The sequence below is a fragment of the Gracilinanus agilis genome, chromosome 1 (genome assembly GCF_016433145.1).
Source record: "Gracilinanus agilis isolate LMUSP501 chromosome 1, AgileGrace, whole genome shotgun sequence".
Taxonomy (NCBI): Eukaryota; Metazoa; Chordata; class Mammalia; order Didelphimorphia; family Didelphidae; genus Gracilinanus; species Gracilinanus agilis.
In genome coordinates, this window is record NC_058130.1 from 718,836,087 (window position 1) to 718,844,948 (window position 8,862).

Consider the following 8,862-nt stretch of genomic DNA (forward strand, 5'->3'; position numbering starts at 1 on the left):
ACAGCAGGTCTAGGGTCAGGAGAATCTGAGTTCAAATCTGGTCTGACACTTCCTAGCTATGCATGACTCTGAGCATGTCCCTTAACCCCAATTGCCTTGCCCTCACCATTCTTATTCTTTAGAAACAATGACTAGTATTGATTCTAAGACAGAAGGTAAGAGTTAAAAAAAAAAAAAGACAGAAGGTAGACATGAGAAGGGAGAGGGTTCCAGGCATATATAATATGTCAGTTAAAAGGCTAAGGCAGGAGATGGAATGTCTTATTTGAGAAATAGGAGGGAAACCAGTGTCCTTGAATTACAGATTATGTGGAGAATAAGGTTTAAGAAAGCTGAAAAGAAGATGATGGTCACCTGGTTATGAAGGGCTTTAAATGACAGAAGACTTTATATTTGATCTAGGCACTGATGAGCCATTGGATTTATTGAATGAGATCTTTAAAATGATCAATTGGGGAAGGGGCAGCTAGGAAGCTTAGTGGTTTGAGAGCAAGAACCAGAGATAGGAGGTCCTGGGTTCAAATTTGACCTCAGATATTTCCTGACTCTGTGACCCTGAGCGAGTCACTTAACTTCCATTGCTTAGCCCTTATCACTCTTCTGTGTTGGAACCAAAACATAGTACTGATTCAAAGATAGCAAGTAAGGGTTAAAAAAGAAAAAGATCAATTTGATATATAGGGAAATGAACCAAATTTATAAAAATAAAAGCCATTTCCCAATTGATAAGTGGTCAAACTTGCAGTTTTCAGAAGAAATCAAAGCTAGAAATCAGAGCTATCAATATTAACATGAAAAGGGGCATCTAGGTGGCACAGTGGATAGAGAGCCAGGCCTAGAGATGAGAAGTGTTAGGTTCAAATCTAGCTTCAGACATTTCCTAGCTATGTGACCCTGGGTAAGTCACAACTCCAATTGCCTGGTCAGCACCCCTCTTCTGCCTTGGAACCAATGCTTACTATGTTTTCTAAGACAGAAGGTAAGGGTTTGGTTTTGTTTGTAATAGTCTCATGAAAAAATGCTCTAAGTCACTGACTAGAGAAATGCAAATTAAAACAACTCCAAGTTTCCACTTCAGAAATTAATGATTGGTTAACACGACATAAAAGAAAAATTATAAATGCTGGAGGGGATATGGAAATATAAGTACACTGATGCATTGTTGGTAGAGTTGTGAAATGATCCACCTATTCTAAAGCACAATTTGGTACTCAATGATTTGGGAACTCATCAAATTTGGTATTTGGCCCATTCTGACAAGAAAAAATTGTCACAATATTCAATGTCTGATTGGCACTTAATGCACTTGCTAGAACTTGTTGGTGTCATGTTCTCAGGAAATGTATGCCCATTCCAGCCAAAACAAAGGATCATGTGAAAGTTCAGGCACATAAAGAAAAGCTAAACACCGAGTTGCTGCAGAAACTTCTAAGAGAGTAGCAACAACTAGTATCAGGGGAGTTTTCTTCAAGTGAGGAGGAGATGAAAAAGATGTCCCCATTTCAGTAATCAAGGAAATATGTTCAAAATTGGTAGAACTGCAAAACTTCGTTGAAAACTATCACCCTGATAAAACTGTAACAAGCAGAATTGTAAATTTGTTAAATGATTAGACCATTTCCCACTTCAGGGGAATTCTGAAACACAGACAAAAACATCATGGATGGATTTCTTGTGAAGTTTCCACCTGGTGTATCTCAAGCAGGTTTCAGTGGTGATAAGAGACAGAAAAAAAGAAAGAGAATTCCAGAAAAGCAGTTGCCCTTAGATATTATGGAAGGGAACTCTTCTTCCAGACAATAACATTTCTCCTCCCCACCACCCCTTTAGGCCATGAATTCCTCTCAATACAGATAAAATTAAGTTAAAGTTATTTTATTTAATCTAATTACTGGTTTTTATTTATATCTCCATATTATTGTTTATTTAGTAAAATACAACTCCATTAATGCATATAGTACCTTATAAAATCTGGCTTTTCTGGGTGCCTGGAAAGGATTAATTCAATTTACATTATCTTTTGTGGGTAAAATTCATTTGGTACGCATACCTTTTTGGTACTTGACCTGCCTTCTGGAATGAATTAATGATGAGTACCAAGATATCAAAAGGGCTATAAAACTGCATATTCTTTGACCTAGCAATATATCTTTCTTAGGTTCGTATACCAAAGACATCAAAGAAAAGGGAAAAGGACCCTTATATACAAAAATATTTATAGCAGCTCTTTTTGTGGTAGCAAAGAAACGAAAATCGAGGGGATATCCATCAATTTGGGAATGGCTAAACAAATTGTAGTACATGATTATGGTGGAATACTATTATGCTAAAAGAAATGAAAAGCAGGATAGTTTCAGAAAAACTTAGAAAGAGTTATATGAACCAATGTAAGTGAAGTGAGCAGAACCAGGAGAACATAGGAATAGCAATATTGTAAGAAATGTGAATGACTTAGCTAGTCTGATCACTACAAGGATCCAAGACAATTCCAAAGGACCTAGGACGAAAAATGCTGCCTCCAGAAAGAGATGTGATGAACTCAGTGCATTTTAAAGCATTTTTACCCTAGTTTTGCAACATGGCTAATATGGTTTTACACGACTTGTCATATATAATTGATTTCATACCATTTACTTTCTCAATAGTTAGGGGAAGGAAGGGAGGAAAGGAGAGAATTTGGAGCTCAAAATTTTAAACCAGTGTTAAAAATAAAGATGATTGTTCAGTTTGACAGTTGAGTGGAAGATAAACTTGAGTAGGAAGAAAGACCAACCAAAAGAATATTTTGGGTCTAGGTTTTGAGATTATGAGTACTTGCACAAGGGTAGTATCAGTGTCAGAGAGCAGGGGATAGGCTATAAGAGATGTTACATTTCAAGTTCATATCCTGATATGACAGAACTGACATATGATTCCACCTCTGAGCTGGTGGAAGCTGGTAGGTCTGGAAGATTACTCTCATAACTCATTCCTTGCTCCTCAGAACATGGTGCTGCACTGTCTGTAAAACCTGGCCTGGGAGGAACAGAGCCAAATTGGCAAAGAAAGAACACAGAGCCACCTGATCTCTGCCAAATTACCCTTCAAAAAACCATGATTTAATGCTTCAAAATGAATTCTGAGCAGCATAATCCACAAAAAAAAAAAGATGGGGAGGGGAGTTTCTGCTCCAAAGCACAAATCAGAAGCCTGGCATGAAAGATCCAGGGCACCAGGGTAGAAGTAGAGCACAAAGCAGCATGCCAACGGAGGCCCCACCAAGGCAATAGGCCTTGGGGGCAGCTGAATTAGCAGCAAAGATTCCTGGAGTTCTCAGCCATAGATGGTAAAGGGCTGGAGGGTGTTGGACAACTGCTCAGAAGGAGATAACACGGGTCCCTTAGCTGGCTCTGGGTTGCATTGCCCATACACAAAACCAGATCTCAGGATGAGGAGGAGCACTAGCACACGCCAGTGCTTGCAGCCACAGGGGGAGCAGGGGACTCTGGACACAGTTCTAAGGCAGAAAAGAGTACTTGTGGTTAGTGACAGACCAGAACACATACCTAGAGATAATTAAACATGTCTTTCCTTACATCATACCCCTTTGGAAGAACTGAAAACAGAAAGCTCCCCAGAGCTAGCTCTTGAGGGCAGCTGCACAAAGATCCTGAAGCTTAAAACAATGCTCCCTTCTCCAACTTCAGCCCAACTTCAAAAGTTTTTTAAGTTAAAAGAAAAGAAAAAGGCTTGAAAATGAGCAAACAACAAAAGAAGAAACTCAACATAGAAAGCTATTTTGGTAACAGGAAAGACAAAAAGACAAACTCAGAAGAAGACAACTAAGTCAATATTGCTGCATCCAAAGCCTCCAAGAAAAACAGAAATTGCCCTCAAGTCCAAAAAGAATTAATGGAGGAGCTCAAAAAAATCAAATAAGAGAGATAGAAGAAAAAATGGGAAAAGAAATGAGAGTGATATAGGAAAATCATAAGCAATATCAATAGCATGGTAAAAGAGACCCCAAAAAATTCTGAAGAAATTAATACCTTAAAAAATAGAATAGGCCAGTTGGTAAAAGAGACACAAATATCTGCTGAAGAAAACTCCTTAAAAAGCAGAATTATTCAAATGGAAAAAGATATACAAAAATGCACTGAAGAGAACTCAAAAGGCAAAATTGACCCTTTTGGAAAAGAGGTGCAAAAATTCACACTTTACAAAATAGGATTGGTCAAATGAAAAAGGAGGTCCAAAAGGGCAGAGAAGTTCATGAGTTGAATATGATGGAATATCTAAAAAATGAAATAAAATTAAGGCTTGAGAAAGCGGAATGCATTGGGAAGAAGAAAGGAGAAAATAAAATGGGGTAAAGTATCTCACATAAAAGAGGTATGAAAGAGCTTTTACAATAGAGGAGAAGATAGAGAGGTGGGGATAGAAGCAGGTGAACCTCACTCTCATTGGAATTGGGTCAGTAAGGGAAGAGCATACACAATCATTTGGGTATAAAAATCTCTTAACACTACAGGAAAGTAGAGGAGAAGAGCATAAGAAATGAGACTGATAGAAAAAGAGGGCAAATTAGGGAATTATAGTGATCAGAAACTAAACAGGGGAAAATAGGATTGAAAGTAATACATAGTAATCATAATGGTGCAACAATTTTTTACAAGTCTCTTTAATAAAGTCCTCATTTCTCAAATATGTAGAGAAATGAGTCAAATGTATAAGAATAAAAGTTATTTCCCAAATGACAAATGGTCAAAGGATATGAACATGCAGTTCTCAAAGTAATTAAAGCTTTCTGTAGTCATGTTAAAATGCTCAAAATTACTATTAATTAGAGAAATGCAAATTAAAACTCTAAGGTACCACTCCACACCTATCAGATTAGCTATTATGACAGAAAAGGAAAATGACAAAACCTGGGGGAGATCTGGGAAAATTGAGACACTAATACATTTTTGAGGGAATTGTGAACAAATTCAACCATTTTAGAGAACAATTTGTCCCTATGCTAAAAGGGCTATAAAATAGTATCTACCCTTTGATCCAGCATTACCATTACTAGGTTTGTATCCCAAAGGGATTTAAAAAAAAGGGGGGGGGGAACGGATTTATATGTTCCAAAATATTTATAGCAGTTCTTTTTGTGGGGGCAAAGAATTGGAAAGTTGAAGGGATACCCACCAACTGGGGAATAGCTGAGTAAATTATAGTATGTGATTACAATGACATACTATTGTTCTGTAAGAAATAACAAGCAGGAGAGGTTCAGCAAAACCTGAAAAGACTTTTATGAACTGAAGCAGAGTGAAAGAAGTAGAACTAGGAGAATATTGTAAACAGTGCCAGGAATACTGTACAATAAACAACCATGAATAACTTAACAATACAATGATCTAAAACAATCCCAAAGGACTCATGATAAAAAAAATGCCATTTACTTCCTGAGAAAGAACTAATGGAATCTGAATCCAGACCAAAGCAAACTTTTTTCACTTTCTTGTTTTTTGTTCATATTTGATTTTTTATGTTTTGCATGTATAAAAATATACAAAACATTTTTTATGTTTTACATGATTGTACATGTAAAATCTATGAGGTTGTTTAACATGTTGGGGAGGACGGAGAGAATTCAAGACTCAAAATTCTTTTTACAATGTTGGAAACTTGTCAGCTCTGGGAGGGGGGTGGAGGAAGAGAAGAGGGGAGGAAGACAACATGAATTCTATAACTTTGGAAAACTTATGTGTAAATTTGTTATTGGAATAAAATAAAGATAAAATTAAAAAAAAACAAAACGTTGGCAACTGTTTTTACATGTAACTGGGGGGGAGGGGGGATTTAAAAAAAAAAAAAAAAGCCTGGCCTAGATTCACTCTTCTGCATTCTAGTGGCTTCCTCTCCTGACTTTGGAAACTCTTAAGGTTAGCGACTCCTCTTACTTCACTAGACTCAGTGGCTGAAGACACTTTCAAGAGGAGGGTAGCAAAAAAGACTGAAGCAGAGAGATGCCAGAAGCCACCTTAAGCTTTTTTAATGCCTCTGCAACCAAAAAGACTCCCATTCACCAAGTGATTAGCAGACCAAAACCAGTTATAGAAAGACTATGGGGCCAGCGAGGCGGCTCAAGCCTGGTGATGAGAGGTTCTGGGTTCAAATCTAGTCTTAAACACTTCTGAGCTGTGTGATCCTGGGCAAATGACTAGCAACAACTGCCTAGCTCTTACTGCTCTTCTACTTTAGAACAGACACTAAAGGCAGAAGGTAAGGATTAAAAAACAACAAACAAAAAAAAAACTACACATAAGCCACAGCCCCTCCAAGGCACTTACATGTTAGCAAGCTTCTCCCCACCATTGTCCACACAGCCAGCTGAGCAAAGTGCTGAGGTTACGCACACAGACACACTCATGAGATCTAGACTGGAAGTGTCCTCAATGATCCCATGTAGTCCAAATTATTTTATAGTGCCCTCACTTTTGAGGTAAATTGTTTATTTTATTTGGAATATGGTCTCAATGAATAATCTTAAATTGTTCTTTTAAAAATTATTTGGGAGGGGGCAGCTGGATAGCTCAGTGGATTCAGAGCCAGGCCTAGAGATGGGAGGTTCTGGGTTCAAATCTGGACTCAGACACTTCCCAGCTGTGTGACCCTGGGCAAGTCACTTAATCCCTAATTGCCTAGCCCTTACCACTCTTCTGCCTTGGAACCAATACACAGAATTGATTCCAAGATGGAAGGTAAAGGTTTAAAAAAAAAATTACTTGGGGGCAGCTAACTATCACAGTGGATAGAGAACCAAGCCTGGAGTTGAGAAGTCCTAGATTCAAATCTGGCCTCACACAGTTCCTTCCTATGTGACCCTGGGTAAGTCATTTAATCCCATTTGCCTAGCTCTTAACCTTCTGTCTTAGAATTGTTACTAAGACAGAAAGTAAGAGTGTTAACAAATACTTGTCATCTGATTTTTTAATAACTTTGCTACAATTTCCAGAATTTCTTTCTTCCCTTTCTTTGTTTCTTCCGCTTATTAGTCAAAGTCTGGTCCATTCAAATAATAGTACCTTTTTTTCTCTCTGATTTTTTTCCACATTGGTATTCCTCCTTTATAGTGTTTGCTAATTAAGTTGTGCTGAGTTCTAGATTTTATTTTACTTTTTTCTCCTTTATTCTTTTCCCTTTTAAAAAATTAAATTTCATTTATTTATAGCTTTATTTATTATTATATAATATGTATATTAAGCTTCAGGGTAGAGATATAGTTAAGATAGGCAGTAAGGTTTTTTGTGGGACAAAGGTAGAACTAGACTGGACAAGGATTTCAAGTTTAGAATAGGACTACTGATAAGAATAGTAAATCTTTTTAAAGGTCAAAGAAGGGGTCGATGTTACAGTTTGGAGAAAGTAATAAATTAGGAAATGTGTATAATTTAGGGTTAGTCACATAAATTTAGGTAAGCATTAAAAAGAGGAAAAACTAATAGGGAGTGATAATTTTAATATTCTAAAATTAAATTTTAGGAATAATTTGAGAAACATTTTAAGAATTCAATCAAGTCAATTGAACAACTAATTGCATAAACGTTTGAATTTTTAAAAATAATTTTCCCATGGAGGTATTGTTAAATAAAAATACATCTGAAAAAAGGTGGGGAGGAGGAGTTTCCATTAATTGAGAGTTCCATATGTGAGCTGAATGGTAGTAAAAAAAATCTGACTTGAGAGCATGACATTTAGGACCAGGTAGTAGCAATCCCTCTGGAATCTTTGTTGGACAGACCAGATCAAGAGAATAGTGTACAGACATGGGCCCAAACTTTTTAGAAGGGCTATCAGTAATGTGGAGAGCATCCAGAGAAAAGCAACCAGAATAGTAACCTTCATGCCGCCACAACTGATGAAAGGAACTGAAGGTCTTTAGCTTAGAGAAAACTCAGAAATGGACCAAGTAGGACCATATTATTTTCAAGCACCTGAAAAGCTGTCACATCGATGAGACTTTGGGTTTGCTCTCTTTGGCTTGAGAAGAACAATTAGGTGACTGGATGGAAGTTGGAGATGGATGTAGGCTTGCCCTCAAGGAGAACTTCTACTAAATAATAGAAGAAATAAGCTTCCCCCAATGTGGTGGGTTTCTTTTCCTTGGAAGTCTTCAAAGCAATGCTGGACCTAAAGCTAGGAAGGCCAGAGTTCAAATTTGGCTTCAATCACTAGCTATATGACCCTAGACAAGTCACATAACTTCTGTGTGCCTCAGCTTTTCTGTAAAATGGAGCTAATAATGACATTTTCTTCCCAAGGTTATTGTGTGCATAAAAATTTGATATTTGTAGAAAGTTTTGAAATCTTTAAAGCACTCTCCAGTAATAAGTAGGAATTAGAATATACTACTTAGTAAGCTTTACTAGTTTAAAACTGCACTAAGACTTTTGGGTCACCTTGTATACATGCTAGTTATCATCATCATCATTAATATGATGAAGGCTGGATGGCACTTCTTGGAGATGTGATGGGAAGTATTCTTGCTCAGGTATGGGTCAGGCCCCTTCCAATCCTGACCTTTCTCCTCCACACACCTGCCCCCTAGATGGCACGACCCTGCGGTTGTCCTTCCACCAGCTCACCCAAGGGAGGCGCTCTCCTGCCTCGGCGTGAAGGCGTGAAGACGTCAACCCGCCCCCTCCCCACTCCCAGTCTCTTTCCCGGTTGGCAGGGAGAGAAGGCGCGTGACGAGATACGGCTGTGACCCCGCCCCCTCTCTTCCAGCTCCCTCTCTCTCCCCGTCCCCTCCCTCCCCCTTCCTTCCCCCCCTCCCTCGCTCCCTCCCTCTCCCCTTGTCAGCCCAGACTCTTCCCTCCTGTGGGCTGTTGT